Source organism: Hyperolius riggenbachi, chromosome 9, assembly GCF_040937935.1.
Source record: "Hyperolius riggenbachi isolate aHypRig1 chromosome 9, aHypRig1.pri, whole genome shotgun sequence".
In the NCBI taxonomy this organism is placed as follows: Eukaryota; Metazoa; Chordata; class Amphibia; order Anura; family Hyperoliidae; genus Hyperolius; species Hyperolius riggenbachi.
The window spans coordinates 236,209,692-236,232,804 of record NC_090654.1 but is presented as its reverse complement, the minus strand read 5'-3'; positions in this window follow the sequence as shown (position 1 = coordinate 236,232,804).

The following is a 23,113-nucleotide window of genomic DNA, read 5'->3' as shown; positions in this document are numbered from 1 at the left end:
AAAAAAATTTGATGGACTGTGTGATGTGCCGTTAAAGTCGCACCGGCAGTGGATAAGATGTATGGGAAGGGTGCGCCGATAACTGTGCATTAAATTGGTGTGTGTTTAAGTAACATAGGTGTGCACATGTGCACTAATGACCCAGGTAGCCATCTTAGCGGAGGCACAATTGTAAGAAGCAGTAACAAGCAGCCATATGTGTGGCAGAGTAGTATTGATAAATGAGAGGGGTGGCTTGGCGCCCTCTAGTGAGCAATTTCAGAATAGTATGTGTAGGTAATTAAAAATAGTGGTTGAGCGATGTGAGGATTTTAATGCACACTTTTGGTAAAATAAATCATTTAGGTACCTATAAATCTGTACAGTATGAAGGTAAACAAAAATAGACAAATGCATTATAGAAATGGTGAACATTAAATTCAAAAGCATACAAAAAAACTGATAAGTGTTGCATATTAATTATGAACATTATGTTGGTAAATTGCAAAGATTGTGGAAACGCACACTGTATTGTCAAGTAGTAACCATAAAATCAATATTTAAAACATGATATAACATATAATAATATAATAAAAAATGATATATGAAACATAAAAGATAGATAATAAAATATGGATTAGATATTACAATTAAATTCAATTCAGACAAAATATAGCACGTAAAGTAATAAAATCTGATAATTATTGCGCTAAAAAGAGAGGACTAGCTAAAAGGTATTACGGATATTTGGGATAGGATCAGTATATTTTTTCCAAGACTTCATTGAGCCCTTCTGGAACCAGTGTCTTTAGCGTCTGGATCCAGTACATCTCGAGTTTTTTGAGTTTGTTATGAGCATCAGATTCTGTTTCATTAATGGTGTCGATTTAAAGTGATGGTGAATGTGTCAGGGTTGCTATGGTGCTCGGAGTGAAAGTGACGTGAGACACTGTGCATGGGGTATTTATTCAATATGTTTCTTTTATGTTGGCCAATGCGGCTACGGGCTATTTGTGTGGTTCTGCCAACGTATTGGAGACGGCAGGCACAAGAAATAACATAGATAACGAAGTTTGATTGGCAGGAGATGAATTTCTTGATTGGATACTGTATGTTGGTGGTGGAGGAACTGAAGGATGGGGTGTTGGTTACAAAACAGCATGCCAGGCAACGTGGGTGATTACATGACCAAGAACCAGGCATGGACGGGGTTGGGTTGGAGACACTTATGTTACTTAAACACACACCAATTTAATGCCCATTACCCCATCTACTCTGTCAACTGTATTTTGAACACAGGTTTATGTATATGCATACAAATTTATGCAACAAAATATATATATTTTATTTAATTTAAACGTATAATTCACTGTGCGATTCATACCTCCACTAAAACTAGCAATAGTTTGGATACTAATTTCTGCCACAATCCTCTGTCAATTGTATGTTTGTCGAAAACAGGTTTATGTATAGGTATGCAAATCTATGCAACGTATTTTATGCCACTCTTGAGGTATATTCATAGCCAAATGAATGCACTTCCTGTCCACCGTGGCTTTTTCCCATTGAATCCTGCCCATTACCCCATCTACTCTGTCAACTGTATTTTGAACACAGGTTTATGTATATGCATACAAATTTATGCAACAAAATATATATATTTTATTTAATTTAAATGTATAATTCACTGTGCGGTTCATACTTCCACTAAAACTAGCAATAGTTTGGATACTAATTTCTGCCACAATCCTCTGTCAATTGTATGTTTGTCGAACACAGGTTTATGTATAGGTATGCAAAGATTTTTTTTTTTTTTTCCCCCAATAATCTTTGCTATTGTATACCACAATTCTCTGTCGATTGCATGTATTTCAAACACAGGTTCATGCATATGCATGCAGATTTATGCAACATATTTTTATGCCACTATTGAAATATATTCATAGCCAAATCAATGTCCGAATAATCAGAATGAATTTTGCCAAAGCACTACAGTTTCATTTACTCTATTGTCTCTGTTACAGCTGTTTACTCCTATCTGTTATTGCCTGATGAAGCGGGTTTGTATCCCGTGAAACGCGTTGCACTTTATTTGGAGTATCCAATAAAATTGTTTTGACTGAAAATCCACAGTCGTGTGTTCTGCTTGGAGGGGGTGAGTCCACCACTGCCTCCTCTATTACCAAGATGGGTTTTTAAGTTATTTTAGTGTTTTTTATCCTATTGGCGCCTCTGTTATCCTATGATCTATATATATTGTTTTTTTCAGGACAAATAAGGCTTTTTGTGGCTGGTATTTATTAGTAATTACGGTACCTTATTTTCTATGCATTTTAAAAGGAAAATAAGGAAAAAAGTGAAAAAAATACACAATTTATCTACTTTCATACATTATAGCTTTAATGTAAACAGTTCTATTGTACATTAAACCCACACCATTTATTTGTCTATTTCTGTTTATTTAAACAGGTCATTTGTTTTGATAATATATTGGACGCAACAATTAAGTAATGTATACAATCTGCTACTGTCCTCTCCTGGAATGTGTATTTTACACTTGTTTACTAATTAACTCTGCCATTGAATTCCCTGTGATGAGGAGGAGAGGCTTTGCTGTCATTATTTTACAACTCTGTAGTGATGTTATCAGGTCAGAGATAAATAAACAGCGTTATCTAAGATTTTGTAGGAAGGAGAGACTTACTTTTATGTCATAGGGACAGCAAGTGGTTAAGATCAGGTTTTTTTGTGGCTACACTTGTCGTTGGGGCAGGATTCACAATGCCCCCCTCATTTTATGACCACTGCAAGGTGGACCCCCAGGCTGTGAGGGTCACCAGAGGTACGCAAGGCAAAGAATGTGAGCGTTGGGGGCCCCATCAAAATTTTGCGGGGGGGGGGGCATGATTTGTAGTCACGCCAGTGGGCGAGACGTTAGTGTTAGATGTATGTAGGGGGAAATTAGTGTTAGGTGTAGGTGGGGAGGGTTAGTGATAAAGTATAGTGTAGGGGAAGTGGTAGAAAATGATGGTAGTAGTGCCATGCAAATTCACGGTGCTAAGCCATTATTTTAGTCTCATTAGCGATATTCAAAAAATGGCAATACTCTGCACCCAAATTACTGAGCACAATTGTTACATGGACGCTTGTGTTAAAATAAAGTAAAATGAGACTTTGGTCAGCAATGAAGCATGTTTGCGTAACATGCCATACTCTGCCGTACAAGCGCATTACCTGGTTAATAAGAGCTGCGCTACTTGTGCAAAGCCTCCTATATATCTGGTGTAAGTGCCGGCAAAATTGCCGTACACTGCAGGGGCAAGCCCAGGATTTTCAAGGGGGAGGGGTGTGGATTCCTGTAAGGTCTCCCTTAGCCACGCACAATAAAGTATAATAATATGGTAGGACATCATGCTGGGTACACATAATGCAATTTCACGTCCGACTCAAAGGATTTGACAATTATTTCCTAAAAGTTGAAACTGCTCCAACTTGGATACAGATCATAATGAGGACAGCTGACATTGCTAATGAAGGGGAAAGTGAAGCATTCACATAGCAGGGGCACAGGGCTGTGCTCATACCTGACTCTGTTAAGTTCCCCAGAGCTGCTCCATGCTCTGTACACACACTGCTGCTCCATGCTCTGTACACACACTGCTGCTCCATGCTCTGTACACACACTGCTGCTCCATCCAAAGTCAGCTGTAGCATTGAAAGAAATGGGTCAGTGCTGTGAGCTGCAGGATGCCTGCAGATATTCTGGTGTCCCACCTTGTGCTTGTTCGCAGACACGGCAACAGCCCTCGTCTGAGGGGGTCATTCTGGGCAGCTGTAATTCCCCCTGAACTTGCCTATGCACTGCCTGACTGCTGTTACATGGATCAGGAACAGAAAGGAGTACAGAACTGTCCATCCAAAGAGCCATTTTGTGTCAGATCCTGCTTTGTTAGAGATCACAAAACCCTATGCCTTTAACAAAGCAGTGGAGCCCACAAAATGGCCATTAAGCCAGATATCCCTGTATTCCGTTATGTCTGTTTCTGTGCATATAATAAAGGCTCCGGTTAAAAAGGGTGCCAGGCAGGGGCGGACTGACAACTCATGGGGCCCCCAGGGCAGTAGGAGATTATGGGGCCCCGTACCAGTGTTGCCAACCTTTCACATTATTTTTTACTGACAAAGATATAAAAATTTGCTGACAAAGGATATTATTTACTGACAAAAACCCCTGCAGCGTGCCAAAAAATGGGTGTGATCATGTAATAGAATGTGGGTGTGGTCATGGTTGTGGCCAAATATACATGACCTTAGCAGTGGTGTAAAATGTCTGCCGGGCAGTTTGCTTTCTGCCATAGTGTTTCCCCCCAAAATACATGTCATCTGACAACATTTCAACAAAAATACATGAAATTTGGAAGAGGTTCCTCCAAAATACAGATAATATGGCAGTGGTTCCCCCAAAATAGATGTAATTGGGCAGCAGCGGTAACCCCCAACATACACATAATGTGGCAGCTGTTCCCCAAAATATGTGTAATCTGGCAGCTGGTCACCCAAAATACACGTATCACCCAAAATAAATGTATTCTGGCACCACCTCCCCTGGTGGTGGCTAATCCTAATCTCCCTGGTGGTGCCTACCCCTAAGACCCTCCTGGTGATGCCTAACCTTAACCCCCTCCGGTGGTGTCTAACCCTAAGACCCCCCCGGTGATGCATAACCTTAATCTCCCTGGTGGTGCCTAACCTTAACCCGCCCTAGAGGGTGCCTAACCTTAATCACCCATCTTGTTTGTGTAATAAATATCAGTATATGATTGTTAATGGCTTTATTTAATATAGAATACAAAAAATGACAATTGAGGAAAAAATAAACATACATATATATATATATATATATATATATATATATATATATATATATATATATATATATATATACACACACACATACATATACAGATATACAGTACAGTATATATGTTTAAAGTGTACCTGAGATGAATTAAAAGGAAGAATTCATACATACCTGGGGCTTTGCCAGCCCCCTTTGCCGCCGTCTTCCACCTCCATCCTCCATCCTCCGCCTCCTGGATCCTCCTGGATCCTCCCAGTAACTTTAGCCACTTGGGGGCAGTTGGCGCAGTGCGGGCACGTGCACTACGCTGTCACGTTCCCACAACCAGGAGCCTGATGATGGGAGTGTGATAGGGCGCGCGTGAGACTGAGCTGCACATGCGCAGTAAACCCCGACTCCCAAAGTTATTGGAAGCCATAGCAGAGGATCCAGTAGGCAGAGGACGGCCGCAAGGAAGCAATCAGGCTGAAGGGGGCTGGAGAAAGCACCAGGTATGTATGAATTCTTCCTTTTAATTAATTTCAGTTTCCCTTGAAGTAAATTTGATGGAAAAAGGATAATCTGTAACATAGGTGAAAATCAGGGAAGCTGCTCGCTGTGGTGCAAAAAGCTGAAATGTAATCGATTTTTTCCTGAGAAAGCATGGGGAGCAGTTTAGGAACGATTATTTGTTAAATAACGGGTTATTGTAATCAATATATTTGGTATGGAAATAAAAGATAACAACAAATATAATTGTTTTAGATTTAGAGAAAAGATTTGCATTTAAGTGAATGGGGCGCCCTTTTTAAAAGGCGCCATTATTACATTCTATCGTCTGCTTGCTATATCCAACAAATTACCTCATGTACAGTAATTTACATCAGGAGGTAATAACATTTAGCAATTCTGGTAGGTTTTATTCATGTTTTACCTCATGCAGTCAATTTTAGTCATGGATTACTGCATGCCATGTGGTAATTTGCGTTCATTTTACCGAAAATCTCTATTCTCATGGAAATTAGGGGGCATTGTAGCACATCATTTACCGATCAGTTTAAGACCTGTCTGTACCTGGCAGTGAAGTCAATTTGTATGCATTTTGCAGTTTTTAGTGGAGTTCCTCTTACTATTTTAGTGGAGTTCCTAGTCAGGCTGTGTAATAGAAAAGAATAGTAGAAATAAAACTCCAAATATTTACTGGGTATTTTTTTTTCTTTTCTTTTTTTTTATAGTTGATGCCTATAAATATACTTTTCATAGGTTGCTACATAATCAAATACTGTATACCTTTTTTCCTCAAAAAAAAAAAAAAAAAAAAGAATAGAAAATCTTCCAAAGACTATCCTAACTTATGGAAGACAATTAAAACATACCGCCCAACTTTTTGAGATGAGAAAAAGGGACACTTAAGCCACGCCCCTACCACACCCCTGGCAACGCCCTCATCACGCCTCTAGTCACACATACCATAAAGATTTCATAAGAAACATATGTTGTTTTATAATTCAAACCACACTGGTCATTTCTATCCTGGTTCATTTTCCTTCATATTAACAATTTAAAATTAGTAATATACCAATTTAAAGGTTGGGAATAAAGTTTAGAGTCAATCACACACATTTTTAGTATAGAAATATATATATATATATATTTACATAGAAAGAGGGACAAAGTCCTGAAAGAGGGACAAATGAGGGTGAAAGAGGGACAGAGGGACAGGGCTCCCAAAAAGGGACTGTCCCTCCGAAAAAGGGACAGTTGGGTGCCATGTTTAAAGATTTGTTAAATTTTATTATTTACCACATGCATACTGCTGAAATACCACACTTTATGCTTTTACCACACGGTTTACCGCATGTTTTACTGCATGTTCGGAAATACAGAAAAATCTTCCAGAATTGCTTAAAAAAAAGAGGAAAATACAACATGAGGTATTTTACCGACAAAAAAATATTTACCTCACATAGCTACCAGAATTGAGGCCAATAAAGGGCTTCAGATGATTTCAGATCCTGGATCTATTCTTCGCTTTGAAATCAACTTTTCTACTAAGAGCAGCAACCTAAGGCATTGTCTCCTTTTAGTTTGCCAGCTATTTAGCACCTTCTTTTCCCTAATACAAGTGACTGCATTGTGAATTTTAGGGTAATCACTGAATATTTTCAATGCAGCAGGGCGTAGGCATTTATTAAATTTTTTCTTCTTATTCAGTTACAGGGTCGGCCAGCGTTCTTCATTCTGCAGGCAGCTTTTTGATCCTGGAAAGTAAAAACACACAAAGTACCTGGCTGTACATTAAATGATCGTCTCATAGCTGGAATGCTGCTGGACTGATGCTCCTCTGACATCTTTATTCATACATGTTCTGATCAATCCTCTGCATGCCACACACAATACCCACAAGTTATTTCATTCTTTTTTACTGGCAGAAAGGTGTACAGTATCCGCATCCTGTGAATAGATGAGTCATGTGCAGTGATTCACCATACTGCTCTCTCCAGGGTCATTCTGCTTTGTCCTTAATGCTCTAGAAATAAATCAAGTGATTTTCCCTGAACTTCTATGGCTTTGGTTAGCAACACAAAACAATGCTGCTACGTGTCTGCCTTCCATCGCCTGCGGAGTCAAGGCCTGTCTCTATGCTGTTCATCTGATTCTAGTCTTCTTTAGTCGATTCATGTTAAAGCATTATACACAGTGCAAGGCTGTACACATACACAGGGGTGTAGCAACAAATCACACGGCCCTCCAGCAAAACCTTGATGGGCTCCCCCCAACACTCACATTCCCTTGCCCTATGCCATATGGTGACCAGGAGCGTGGCTACATTGGGACAGACCCTGCAGAGATCTGTCAGCCAGCCCCGCCCCTTCCAACTTCCATTACAGGGGAGGAGGGTGGGCTGGGAGCTAGAGGGGCCTGGTCCTTAACATAATGCAGAGTGGCAATGCAACATTATATATTACCTGCACCCAGCAGCTCCATTTTATAAGTGTCCTGCAGCCAGCCAATCACCATGCTGATTCTGTTCCATGTCATTTGACAGGGACAGAAAGTACATGATGATAAGTTACTAGTCTTAGCAAACTGTATTCTGGCCATGATCGAGGGCTAGGACTGGGCATGCACAGTTGAGCGCAACTGAGCAAAACTGTAGACTTGCGGGCGAATGAAAGGGCCCGGAAAAATGGCTACCAGGCTTATGATCTAAAAGAGGCTGGAGGAAGCCACAGGCAGGGGTCTTGCTAGGATCCCAAGAGATCCGGGGAACTTTTGGGCACTCCAGTCGGAAAATGGGTGTGGCCATGCACCAGAATGTAGGTGTGGTCATTAGTGGAGCCAAAGTTACACAAACTTAACAGTGGTCTAAGTAGGCCTGCCCAGCAAAATGTTGGATGATGCCCCCGCTCCATTAAAAAAATGCAGCATATCACATAAATAGGCAGTGCCACAAATAACTGGCTAGTCTAGCTTTCTGCTACACGGGCTGTCCAGGTTATCTGGCAGATCCCTGTAGCATTCCCTGACCTTCTAGTGGGACTCCCCCCTTGCTCCCACGGGCCTCCCTCTCATTGAGGCACCGCAACTCCCAGCATGCCCCCATAGAAGAATCACAGCTCCCTGCATGCCCCCACAAAGGCATCACAGCACCCAGTATGCCCACATAGAGGCACCACAGCAACCAGCACACCCTCAATCGATACACCACAGCTCCCAGCATGCCCACCATTGAGGCACCACAGCTGACTCTGCCTGGGGGACATCTGGGGCACCCCATAATAGCTCCAGGGCACGTGCCACTGATCTTTGGGGCTAGCGACGCCCCTGGCCACAGGTAAGTATAAATCTATACTACTTGTTTATCTCAGGTACACTTTAAGATAGGTAGATAGATTACAGTAGAATGTGAGCTCCTGTGAGGTACATTAAGTGATATGAATTATTCAGTGTAAAGTGCAGCTGAAGATGTCAGCACTACATAAATGCATAATTAGATAAATAGGTAAACGGATAGATAGGGAATTAGTGTTAGCATATGCACATAGCACTAGCAGCTATTTAATATGCAGACGGTGGAAAACAAGCTGTTCTCTATCCTATGCGTGGTTTACGGAATGTGAGAGGCAACAAAGTACAATTAGCATTACTCTGTAGACTTTCTTATCACGGGAGATTATTATATCTTCAAGGTTCACACTGAGCACTGCAAACCCTGAAACTCGCGCTGGGACCGGAGAAGGTCAAACATTGAGAGTGAAACGTTCGGGAAACTTTCCATCTTCCAGTCAAGGAAAGAAAAACAACTTCATTACCCGAGTTGTGTTCATTTAACTTGATAAAGACCAGTGGCATAGCTAAGGAACTATGAGCCCCAGTGCAAGTATTACATTGGGGCCCCAAGCATTCTATACATAACAATTGATATGACAAACCTGCCATGGACAACCACAGTGTCACCGGTGTAAGTAAGGGATGGAGAACAGTTTGTTAATGATTACTACTATTCAAAGGATCTATATAAGTGATTATTACCAAGGGATGGTCGGAAATGTCGATTTCCGATTCTGCAGAAATTCCGATTTCAGCCAATGTCAGCACGGTGGCGTAGTGGTTAGCTCTCTTGCCTTGCAGCGCTGGGTCCCTGGTTCGAATCCCAGCCAGGGCACTATCTGCAAAGAGTTTGTCTGTTCTCTCCGTGTCTGCGTGGGTTTCCTCCGGGCACTCCGGTTTCCTCCCATATTCCAAAAACATACAGATAAGTTAATTGGCTCCCTCTAAAATTGGCCCTAGACTACAGTACTTACACTACATAATATAGACATATGGCAATGGTAGGGATTAGATTGTGAGCTCCTTTGAGGGACAGTTAGTGACAAGATATATATATATATATATATATATATATATATATATATATACACTCAGGGCCGGCCCTAGACTTTTTGCCGCCTGAGGCAAAATTAGAAAAAAAATCGCTCCCCCCCCCCCCCCGTGGGTGGGGGGGGGGGGGTGGTGCCGCCGAGCTGGAGGGGTAGCTAGCAGAAAGGGGGTATTGGGCCTAGCGGCGGGGAGGGGGGTCGGACCCCCCCCTCCCTCGCCTGGGTCCCCCGATCTGCGCTCCTTCTCCAGCGTAAAGTACCAGCCAACCTGTCCTGCATATGAGAAGAGGCAACGGGCGGGGGAATCACTCACCTTCCGCGTTCCATCGTGCGCTCCACCGACGTCACTTCCTGCAAGGCCGTCCACTTACAATACAGTGGGCGGCGTTGCCGGAAGTGACGTCAGTGGAGCACGCGATGGAACGCGGAAGGTGAGTGATTCCCCCGCCCGTTGCCTCTTCTCATATGCACGCTGGCTGGTACTTTACGCTGGAGGAGGAGCGCAGATCGGGGGACCCAGGCGAGGGAGGGGGGGTCCGACCCCCCTCCCCGCCGCTAGGCCCAATACCCCCTTTCTGCCCGCTACCCCTCCAGCTCGGCGGGCGGCCCCAGCGTCCATGGACGGGCGGGTGCCGCCCCCCAGATCTGCCGCCTGAGGCAAATGTTTCACCCCGCCTCATGAGCGGGCCGGCCCTGTATACACTGTACAGCGCTACGTAATATGTCGGCACTAAATAATAATAATAATAAAAATGTCGATTACTGATTCCACGGATTTCCGATCGTTTTCCGATTTCCATGTTTGGATTTCCAATTTCTGAATCATTTTTTTTCTTGGTCATTTTTTGCATTCTCTGATTGGCCAAATACTTCAGAGTTGACTCTGCATTCTCTGATTGGTCCAATGCTTCCGAGTTCTGTGATTGGGCTAAAATTTGGTAATGCAGTATTTCTACAGAAATCCAATTTCCGATCAGTTTCCGATTTCCGAGTAGTTTTTTTTTTTGTCATTTTTTGCATTCTCTTATTGGCCAAATACTTTCTCGAGTAGATTCTGCATTCTCTGATTGGTCCATTGATTTCGAGTTCTGTGATTGGGGTAAAATTACCGAATTGCAGTAATGCCATATTTCTGCAGAAATCCGATTTCTGAGTTCCGATTGGAAATTCAGAGTTCTGATCTGAAATTCGTAAATTTCAATCCTGCGAAATTCAAATGAGCTTCCCTAATTACCAGCACAGGACCAATAAAGAACTAAAACTATGACGCGAGGGAGAGCCCCTCTGGCCCAAGGGCCCCTGTGCGGTCACAACCTTTGCATCTCCTATTATTACACCACTGATGAAGATACTTATATACCTGGAATGTATTGGTCAGAAAAAGGACTCATAATTCTGGAATTTATAAGCTTTTAATGACCCCTAACAAATTACCCAATATGACTCTTATCCGACTGTCAAAATGATCATTACTGGTTCTATCATGAACCAATGGGCATTAAGTTATGGATTTACACAATTTACGTAGTGATTTATGCAAATAGCATAAGTCACTTAAAGGACAACTGTAGCAAGAGTGCTATGGAGGCTGCCATATTTATTTTCTTTTAACCACCCTGGCGTTCTATTAAACGTGCCAGGGTGGATGCGCAGCACTATTTCTTGTGGTTTTTTTTCTATCATGTAGCTAGCCTAGCGCTAGCTACATGATTCCCCCCTCCCTGTGGTGTCCGCCCAGCCCCTCCGATCGCCACCGTGCTGTCTTCCCTTAAGGAAATCCCATATTCAACAGGATTTCCTTTAGGGTTTCCCCCGTTGCCATGGCTATGATCGTGATGACGTAATCAACGTCGTGACGTCATCGGGAGTCCCGATCCACCCCTCAGCGCTGCCTGGCACTGATTGGCCAAGCTGCGCACGGGGTCTGGTGGGAGGGGGCCCTCTACACGGCGGGTAGCAGCATATCGGTGGCGGCGATCAAGGTAGACATGCAGCTAGCAAAGTGCCAGCTGCATGTATTTAAAAAAAAACTATGAAAATCGGCCCACCAGGGCCTGAGCGGCGCCCTCCGGCGGCAATGGACGAGCTGAGCTCGTCCATACCGCTAAGGAGGTTAAACAATTCCAGTTGCCTGGCAGCCATGCTGGTCTATTTGGCTGCAGCAGTGTCTGAATCACACCAGAAACAAGCATGCAGCTCTCTTGTCAGATCTGACACTAATGTCGGAAACATCTGATCTACTGCATGCTTGTTTAGGGTCTATGGCTAAAAGTACTAGAGACAGAGGATCAGCAGGCTAGTCATGCAACTGGTATTGTTTAAAAAGAAATACATATGGCTGCCTCCATAGCCCTCTTACTACAGCCCGAGTTGGGCTCAAAAAATAATAAAAAAGTAGGCTACTTGATCCGCAGGGCTGAGTGGATCAGGTAGCTGCAAATAACGCAGCTCCCTGCCATTCCTGTGGGCCGCAATGGCCCTCTTTCACTTGCGTTACCTCTGGGTCACGACGCTGCACTGAGAGACTGTGTTGTATCTCATATTGTGCAGGGAGGTGGGGAAGCGGCAGGAGGCGCGGCCAGGGGGAGAAAGCTGCCCAAGGGAAGCTCAGGAAACCCTGCAGGAACGCCCCTGGCAGGCGTTTTAAACAGGGAATTCCTCTCCCCTCTGTTTACCTCAGAGTTAGCGACAAATCTTGTCCCTAAACTCAGGGGGCTATAGCGCGGCGGTGGGAGGGGGGCAGAGAGCAGCGGTTGGGGGACACAGAGCCATTAGGCAGAGAACATGCCTCTGTGTACCATCTGCCCCCCGAAGTTCCACCTCGGGTTCTCTTTAAAGGAAACCTAAAGTAAAAAAAGCCCCCAAAACAGTTTAGCTCACCTGGGGCTTCTACCTGGGGCTTCTACCAGCCCTCTGCAGCCGCCCTGAGCCCACGCCGTTACGGAGCGATTCTCCTCTGGTTAATTTTTTTTTAGATTCCCATTAGGTTTAAAGGGGAACTGAAGAGAGAGGTATATGGAGGCTGTCATGTTTATTTCCTTTTAATCAATACCAGTTGCCTGGCAGCCCTGCTGGTCTATTTCTCTGCAGTAGTATCTGATTAAAACCAGAAACGAGCATGCAGCTAGTCTTGTCAGATCAGACTTATAAGTCTGAACCACTGAAACACCTGATCTGCTGCATGCTTGTTCAGGGACTATGGCTAATAGTATTAGAGGCAGAGGATCAGCAGGGCTGCCAGGCAACTGGTATTGATTAAAAGGAAATAAACATGACAGCCTCCATATACCTCTCTCTTCAGTTCCCCTTTAAGCTTACGGACCATTTGTGAATCTACCTTAATGTGGCAACAAAAGATGCCAATAATTTGTTTTTATTTTGTGTTTTGTGATCTGCAAGTGATCGGAAACAGATTGCAAAATGAACAAAATTGTGTGGAATGTGAATCAGCCCTAAATTATGTGAATTACAAACTTACTGGTTACTGCTTGCTTACAGTGGACGTTTCCACCGGTATGTAAATCCTAGGTACAGTAGGTTAACTGATTGTTTTATCTGTGGTTATATCCTAGCTGTGAAAGTCTAAAACGAGATATCTAGCATATGGTAATTCGACATAAAATAAAAATAATGATCAGTTTACTAGGAGCAGTATATATTTTATTTACCCTGGAATGCTGACAATGCAATTTCTTGGCCTGCTATGTTATAAATATTTACATAATCGTGAACAAGGGATAGAAGAAGCTGCAGAAACCCACATTTATTTAATAGGAAAGTCTAGGATTTAATTAAAATTCTTCTTGTCCCTTGCCGCCCCTAAACGCATCAGATTCACAATACTTGATATAAAAAAAATATCTAAATACCATATCTTTATGTTTGTTCGCCGGTTATGTGTCAACCAACAGGCTCCCCTAGCAGCAGGGGCGTAAGTACAAATAATGGGGCTTCCAGAAAAACTTGGATAGGGCCCCTTAAAGAGACACTGAAGAGAAAAAAAATGATGATATAATGATTTGTATGTGTAGTACAGCTAAGAAATTAAACATTGGGAGCAGAGACATGAGTCTAATATTGTTTCCAGAAAAGGAAGAGTTAAGAAACTCCAGTTGTTATCTAGGCAAAAGAGCAATTGAGCTCCACGACTTTCAAAGTCGCAGAGAGTTCTGTCTTCTGAAGCATATTATCTCAACTGTCAGTCACTGTATTTTCTATTACTCTCCAGAGGACAGGTCAATAGTTCACTAGCCTGCTCTGTAAAATCATTTAGAATGCTGAGTAGTGTGTAAACTGAAAATATTAGAGAATGATGCAATGTTATAAAAAAACACTATATAACTGAAAATAAAAATATGAGAATATTTTCTTTGCTACTAATGTTCTAGTAAATATCCATACTACACAACCAATTCATTATATCATAATTTTTTTTCGCTTCAGTGTCTGTTTAATGTGCTTCTTTTGCCTCTTCTTGGTGACCTGGGGGCCCATCTTACAAGGATCATAACACAACTGTGGCCATCAGGATCTTCACACCCATAACGTGTGTAGCCACAAAAACACCTGATCTAGGGTATCAGAGAAAGGGAAGGTTGATAGTTCCCCCCCCCCCCCGCACACATATTTCTGGGCCCCCATGCAGTCGTAGTGGTTGTTCCCCTCTAGTTACAAACCTGCCTAGCAGACTGCCATAGTTCCTTTGTAACTCACATGGAGACTGACAAGGACTTCAAACTCCAGTCCTCAAGGGCCGAGGACCTCAACAATTTTTGGTACATCTCAAATTAATTGGTGGGGCTTAATCAGGAAAAGTGGGGTTCATCAAGTAGAAGCAAAGATAAGGGTGTTGGCCGCACAACCAGTACAATCAGCTGGTGCAGCGGTCGGACTTCCAGAGCACCAACAGACTCTCCAAACTTTGTAGATCAGCACACTAACTGCCAAACATCCGAAGTATGGGCAGCATGGTTTCCTCCCACATCCCAAAAATATACAGATAAGTTAACTGGCTTCCCCCTAAAAAAATTGGCCCTAGACTACGATACATGCACTACATAATACATACATAGACATAGGACTATGGTAGGAATTAGATTGTGAGCCCCTCTGATAGACAGTTAGTGACAAGACAATATACTCTGTACAGTGCTGCATTATATGCCGGTGCTATATAAATACTTAAATGAATAAATAAATGGGTAACGTGTTATTATATTTTGAAAAATCTTTTTCATTATTTAGGATGACAACAAATGTATGTAGCCGGGAATATAACACATCCTCATACTTCAGAGTCCATAGACTCAACATCGTACAATGCTTGGCTAGATACACAAAGGAGGACAAGTATTTGCAGTAGAGTTTACATTGCAGGACAAAAGAGTATGTGTCACCTGGAGGCGACAGACATCGGCCAGGAGCTGTTTCGGACAGTAGCTTGTCCGTCTTCAAGCCAAAGTTAGGTGCACCGTATACATTTCTCCATTCTCAGTCCATCCGCAACACATTGCATGCACTTTTATGGCATTCAGGAAATTACAGGTGCACTGTGATTAACACTGTAATCAAGGTGCCCCTTTAGCTAAGTGCAATCGCACTGTCTGCTGCAGTTTTCCTGTGATTGTGCTTAAGCAATAGTCTATGGAAATGTTCAAAAATTGCATAGCAAGCGCGGTACTATGCGATTTTCATGCAAATTCCCTATCCAGCTTGAAGCCCCACATCTCCCAAAAATCCTGCACATAACAACAGTCACACGAAAAAAAAGCTGTATATCACACTTACAAAAATCTGCAAATTACAATCAGGGCTCTAAAGGTGCCCATCAATGATACAATCTTGATTGTACAATCTGACCACATCTATATAACACGAGATACCTGAAGTCAAACTTGCTATACATGTCTTCATGTTAATGTGAGCTCATCTGTGCTTCTTGGGAATGGGGTTGCATAACTGTGCCTTGGTTTGCTTCTTAACCATATGTATATCTGTGCATCTGTGCCTGTCTCCTTAGTGGAACGTGTCTCAAGCAGGCGCATATTGCTTCCAGGGCCAGATTTACAACTCAGAGGCCTGCAGGCACTGGCGTTCTGGCTTTCTAATGCCCTAAACTCTGCCCCCGAACATAGGCCACACCCCCAAGTAAAAATATTCTGAACTGTAATCCCTGCCTTATGTCACTAACTGTCCTTAGAATCTTACACTCTAATCACTGTCTCACCTCATCCTTAGTGACATCAGACAAGGATTAGGGTGTAAGTGCCTGAGTTCAGTTATATGAGGCAGGGATAAAACTGTAAGCTCCTGAGGTCAGTGATGTTAGGAGAGAGGAGAAGTCACCTCTCCCACATAAAGTGCCTATAGGCATATGCCTACGATGCCTTATGGAAAATCTGGTCCTGATGCAAGTGCAACATATTGTTGAGCTGCATTCTGTGTTTATCCACTAGTTTCTCTCTTTACATACTGAGTCATAGAGGGCTGTTTTTTTCCAAAGACTTCAACGGGTGTATAAATAAATCTGTGAATTAGAGCTAAATTAATTTTGCTGTATGGCTGTTGGAAGACTTATAACGGTGTGTGAAAATGGAAAGAAAATAATGAATTGTTGTATAAATTATAAATAGATTCAGTAAGTAAAAACTGAGATAGTTATGAGACCATAAAACTGTCTCCATTGAATTCCATTCAGCCTAAATACATTTGACAGTAGTTTGTTAAGGCATTGCATACAGACTAAACTGCGCTCTCTGTCCATGGTGCTGAAATTGTCCCAGAGACATTGGGCCTGATTCACAAAGCGGTGCTAACAGTTAGCACGCTGGTGAAAAGCCCTTTATCACGCCTAAACTCAGTTTAGGCATGATAAGTTTGGGTGTGATAAGTTTAGGTGTGATAAGTTTAGGCATGATAAGTTTGGGTGTGATAAGTTTAGGTGTGATTAGTTTAGGCGTGATAAGTTTAGGCGTGATAAGTTTAAGCACCAACTGGGTTAGCACTGCAGTGCACAGCTGATCAAAAGTTTTGCGCTACCAAAGTCTGGTGCATTTCGCATAGATTTTAATGGCGCTGCTTTGCGTGCGGGACTTTGCGTGCGATCTAAACTTATCTAAACGTATCACACCTAAACTTATCATGCCTAAACTTATCACATCTAAACTTATCACGCCTAAACTGGCTTTTCACCAGCGTGGTGCAATGGTTATCACGTCTAAAGTCTCTAACTGGGTTAGCACCGCTTTGTGAATCAAGCCCATTGTCTTTGTTTATAAGTTCGTCATGCTGCTCTCCCTCCAATTTTATTTTGTGGTATCACCATGAGCCAGTTGTCTATTATACTTAAGGCCGCAGGGTCAGCCATACCATGCCAGGAAAAAACACATATATAAGTAGATAACTATGTGTTCTGCTTACATAACAGAGGTATTGTACTGTCCACTTTTTGATTTCAGCAAATATTATATAGTAAATAAAGAGAATTCTGTTCCTGACAGTTTCCATTTTATATTACCTCTGAATTAAGCCAATCCTGATGTAATTTCTTCCCTTACTCTTTTTGTTTCTCCTCCAATCTGCTGTGTCATAGCTAGCTTGCTTGTAAACATGTAAGGCTCAGGTTTCAGCTAAACCTGTCACACTGAACTGCTCTCGCAGCCAATCAGTGAGGAGCAGGAATGTGGGAGGAGAGATGACAAGCTTTCTCCTCGGCGATGGCAGAGAATAGTGCCTGGCTGACAGATAGTGGCGGCTTCAGGATTTTTTTGGGGGGTGCGCTGTACAGGTGCTGGACCAACTTCTGGGGTAGCTGGTGCGCTGCAAATGGGTGTGGCTATAACCTGCGGCGCGCGAAGCGCGCTGAGGCAAGAATGGGCGTGGCCATGACCAGATGAGGGCAAAGCTAACTGTAATTTCAAAGTGCAATGCAAAGACAGTGGGCCCAAGTTTTGGTGACCCTTTCCCCAGAAAATTCACATAATTGTGCAGGTTTTCTCTAGAAAATACACGTAATGTGAGCAGATTTGCCCAGAAAATACTTCAATCATGTTGGCAGATTTGCCCTGAAAATACGTTCAATCATTTGGCTGATTTGCCCAGAAAACACGTTCGTTCATGTGGCAGATTTGCCCAGAAAACATTTTCAATCATGCCGGCATATTTGCCCAGAAAACATGTTCGATCATGTGGCAGATTTGCCCAGAAAACATGTTCAATTATGTCGGCAGATTTGACCAGAAAATACGTTCAATCATGTGGCAGATTTATACCAGAAAACACGTTCAATCATGTGGCTGACTTGCCCAGAAAACATGTTCAATCATGTGGCAGATTTGACCAGAAAACACATTCAATCACGTAGTAGATTTGACCAGAAAACACGTTCAATCATGTCGGCAGATTTGACCTACCCTGGTTGCGAGTACATTATTATTTTGCATATCCTTTCTAGTGAATGCAAAAAAGTGTTGATGAGGTGCTGAGATATCACGGAAGCCTTTAAATATGGGGATCCAGGGAAATGGTTTTATGCCGGATCTATTTGAAGTAAACAGAGAAGCTAGAGAAGGGATTCATTGTCAGCATTGCATAATTTCTTAGTTCTAGAAGATGCACAGTGAAACATTAATATAATTGGTAATATCACATTCCAAATGAGTCAGGAAGTTGCAACATATGTTGATGATCTCATATTTATAGCCCAAAGCAAGAATGAAGTGAGAGAAATGTTTTGACGTGAAGGCTGAGACAAATACCATGGGGTCGGTAGTGAACTGTGAGAAAACAAGTATCTCAGAGTAAACAAAGCCTTCAGGAAAAACATTTATATATGTCAATAGTTATCAATATGACACTATTAAAGTATTTAAATGCTTTGGCTCAACAGTCAACACAATAATAAAGCTAATGAAGAAATAAAAATTAGGATAGCTGGCTGGAGTAAGGGGATGCTTCACTTTCAAAAATATACTCAGTCCCAGTTTTCTTTGCTTCAAGCTAAGATTATACAATACTGTTATTAGGTCTGTTTTAGATTATGGCCTCAATCCACTAAGCAGTTTAGACTAGTTTAGTCTACTGATGGTTTGGTGTAATGTTTTAGACAGGGCAGTTTCTAGGCTAAATTTCACCCAGGGCGATGGTGTAACCCCCCCCCCCCCAAAGTGGAGCCAGGTATAGGTGCCCACAATATAGGTTAGCTACGTAGGTGCCACCAGTATGTGTTAATTAGCTAGGTGCCTGCAGTATAGGTTAGATAGGTAGATGCCCCCAGTATAGGTTAGATAGGTAGGTGTCTGCTGCATAGGTTAGGTAGGTAAGTGACTGCAGTATAGGTTAGATAGGTAGGTGACTGCAATATAAGTTATATAGGTAGGTGACTGCAGTATACTTTAGGTAAGTAAGTGACTGCAGTATAGGTTAGATAGGTAGGTGACTGTAGTATAGGTTAGGTAGGTAGGTGCCAGTATAGGTTAGATAGGTAGGTGACTGCAGTATAAGTTAGATAGGTAGGTGACTGCAGTATAGTTTAGATAGGTAGGTGACTGCAGTATAGGTTAGGTAGGTAGGTAGGTGCTGCGGTATAGATTAGGTAGGTAGGTGCTGCAGTATAGATTAGGTAGGTAGGTGCTGCAGTATAGGTTAGGTAGGTAGGTGCTGCAGTATAGGTTAGGTATGTGGGTAGGTGCCGCAGTATAGATTAGGTAGGTAGGTAGATGCTGCAGTATAGATTAGGCAGGTAGGTAGGTGCTGCAGTATAGATTAGGTAGGTAGGTAGGTAGGTGCTGCAGTATAGATTAGGAAGGTAGGTAGGTGCTGCAGTATAATAATACCTTTTTTTGTATAGCGCTTTTCTCCTGTCAGACTCAATGTGCTTGTGAGGCAGCCACTAGAGCGCACTCAGTAGGCAGTAGCAGTGTTAGGGAGTCTTGCCCAAAGAACTCCTTACTGAATTACTGGCTTACTGAACAGGCAGAGCCGAGATTTGAACCCAGGTCTCCTGTGTCAGAGGCAGAGCCCTTAACCAGTACACCATCCAGATTAGGTAGGTAGGTAGGTAAGTGCTGCAGTATAGATTAGGTAGGTAGAAAGGAGCTGCAGAATAGATTAGGTAGGTAGGAAGGTGCTGCAGTATAGATTAGGTAGGTAGGTAGGTGCTGCAGTATAAGTTAGGTAGGTAGGTGCTGCAGTATAGGTTAGGTAGGTAGGTAGGTGCTGCAGTATAGGTTAGGTAAGTAGGTGCTGCAGTATAGGTTAGGTAGGTAGGAAGGTGCTGCAGTATAGATTAGGTAGGTAGGTAGGTGCTGCAGTATAGGTTAGGTAGGTAAGTGCTGCAGTATAGATTAGGTAGGTAGGTAGGTGCTGCAGTATAGGTTAGGTAGGTAGGTGCTGCAGTATAGGTTAGGTAGGTAGGTAGGTGCTGCAGTATAGGTTAGGTAGGTAGGTGCTGCAGTATAGGTTAGGTAGGTAGGTGCTGCAGTATAGGTTAGGTAAGTAGGTGCTGCAGTATAGATTAGGTAGGTAGGTAGGTGCTGCAGTATAGATTAGGTAGGTAGGTAGGTGCTGCAGTATAGATTAGGTAGGTAGGTAGGTGCTGCAGTATAGCTTAGATAGGTAGGTGCTGCAGCATGGTGGGAGCGGGCATATTAGTAATAACTCACCTTTCTTCAGCAGAATAGCCGATCTCACGCTGCTTCAATGTACTTCCTTTTCTGGCATCTGTCTCAGTAACAGCGCCCCCTGTGTTGACACGCGGAACATCATCACAGGGGGCGCTGTTACTGAGACAGGTGCCAGGAAAGGAAGTACATTGAAGCAGCGTGGGATCGGCTGAACGAAGGTGAGTTATTATTATTATACCCGCTCCCACTACCTCTGCGCTCACCTCCTGCCGCAACAATCCAGCGCCCCGAGCGATTGCACGTATCGCACGCCCATAGAAACGGGGCTGGTTTTAGATGTATTTTTAGAACTGGTCTAACATTCAGTAATTACACAATGCACAAAGGCAAACAAGGAGTAACCATGCCCACTTTTTCTGATAGAGATTAGACCAGCTGATTTATGTGGGTAAAGTAATTCTGTGAGGTATTTTAGATGTCAGGATGGAAACTTTTGAATGAATTATGCAGGAGTTTAATTGTATCCAGAGGAGATCTCATCAGAGGAGAAGGATGTCAGTCATAGCTACTGGTTTGTGAATCGCATCTTTTGATCATTTCCCCTGCTTTACCCACCTAATTACCAAATGGTTTAGACCAAGAACATCACTGAAACTGGAACATGTCTCCATTGTGTCAGTTGCATGAGACATATACATAGTACTATTTCCATGTACAACATGTTCGCCTTATGTCTGATGGTTGGAATAATCGCATCCTGCACAAAAGTGCATTCCGCTCACCGCAACAGACACAGTGATAATTCAGGAGTCACTTCACCACGGAGACCACCCTACATAGGCTGGCTAATAAGGTATTCTCAGTTCATCAGTTAATTGTACTAGCAGGAATGTGGTGTAACGTAATGGCAGATGTCGCTTGCAGTATGGGATGCACAACTAGGCCGCTTAGAGTCAGAGCAGCAGAACATTTCTCAAGAGTAATTAACCCAGGCAGCAAACCTCTCAAATGCATCCAAGCACTTCCTGTTTAAACATGGAGGTGAAATAAATACTTATCGCTTCCATGGGGTACAAATGAAAGCAAAATAAGCTAGGGGAAGTGACATTCAGAAGAAACTCCTCAGTTTATTAGTCACACTAGGCTTATGTGAACCAGAAGACATGAACTTTAAGTGGGACATGAACCTACCGTATATACTTGAATACAAGTCGACCTCATGTATAAGTCAACTCCAATATTAAAAGTTAATGGCTGCACTTGGGGCCCAGGTAGAATTACCAGCTGCACTGCATAAAGTATTGCAGCCATTAACCCCTCCTGTACCTTAAGCGCAGCCAATAACTCCTCCAGGCCCCCAAGTGCAGCAATTCTTCACCGCCCTTCCTGCAGCCCAGTGTTTTCCCCTTGACCCTTTCCTTGTTAATTGTGCGCCCAGGACTTTCAGACCTGTATTTTCTTGGAACTTCCATTATCAAGAATGTGTCACTTATCACTGGGTAAATTGCTGCAAATGGGAATGTCACTAATAGTACACTAATTACTCAGTGTGCTCAGTGCTGCCCATGACTCATGTATAAGAAAGTCGACCCCTATACTTTTATTTAGTGAGTCAGACCTAAATTTCTAGACTTATACTCGAGTATTTTTCTTTTTTATTAGGTTGTATTTTTTTTAATTAGAGGCACATAGAGAACATCTGATCTGATGGCAAAGAAACTACCAAAACAAACAGTTGTTATATACATACCTATGTAGAGGGAAGGCTCTGTATACCATAGAGCCTTGCAGGTCCTTACTCCTTCCGTAGTTCCAATGGCGAAACCTGCAATAGCTCTTTGGCATTGCTCATGCAGCCTTCGGCAGTACTAGCGTGCAGTACTAGTGAGCACATCCATACTCTCGCGTTTACGGTATAGAAGTGCTTGTTTTGGAAGGGATGAAAAGTGACGCAAGTATTTTAGAAGGTTGCACGAGCAGTGTCCAAAAGCTAGGAGGATGCGCAGCTTCCACCGGAAGGGACAACAGGACAGGATAAGTTTAGGACATGGGTGGGGCTTGAGATGGCCTTTAAATTTTAATCTACCACCATTCACATTTTAAACACACCCAACAAATTTCTCTGGTGTGTATCTTGCTCATGGTGGTATTTGCTGCAAAATTGTTATTGATTTAATCGACATATACTGTATGCGCATTAATGTGTTGATCCACTAGAGGTCACTACATATATAGATGTTGTTTTCCCATTGTTATTCCTTTACACCAGGGGTCTCAAACTCGCCATTTACGGCCCTCGATACAATATTTTGTGGCCCTCGCCGGCAAAAGCTTCCTTATAGTTCGGTTCAGTGCTCCCAAGTAATCCGCCGCATCCCTGCCACTAAACGAGGGCTGCAGAGCCCCCAAATCGCCCGGGGGGGCAATCCGCCGGCATTTCCTGGAAAGGGGAGGGCTTTCAGCTTCAGCTCTGCCCCTCCTGACATCAATCGTGGCGCATCGCCGCCTCTGCCTGCCCCTCTCACTCTTCCTTCACAGAGAGGGGTGGGGAGAGGCGGCGATCGCCGCACGGATCGCCGCCTCTCCCCGCCCCTCTCTGTGAAGGAAGAGTGAGAGGGGCAGGCAGAGGCGGCGATGCGCCACGATTGACGTCAGGAGGGGCAGAGCTGAAGCTGAAAGCTCTGCCCCTTCCAGGAAATGCCAGCGGATTGCCCCTTGGGCGATTTGGGGGCTCTGCAGCCCTCGGTTTTGCGGGGACACGGCGGATTACTTGTAATGGGAGCACTGAA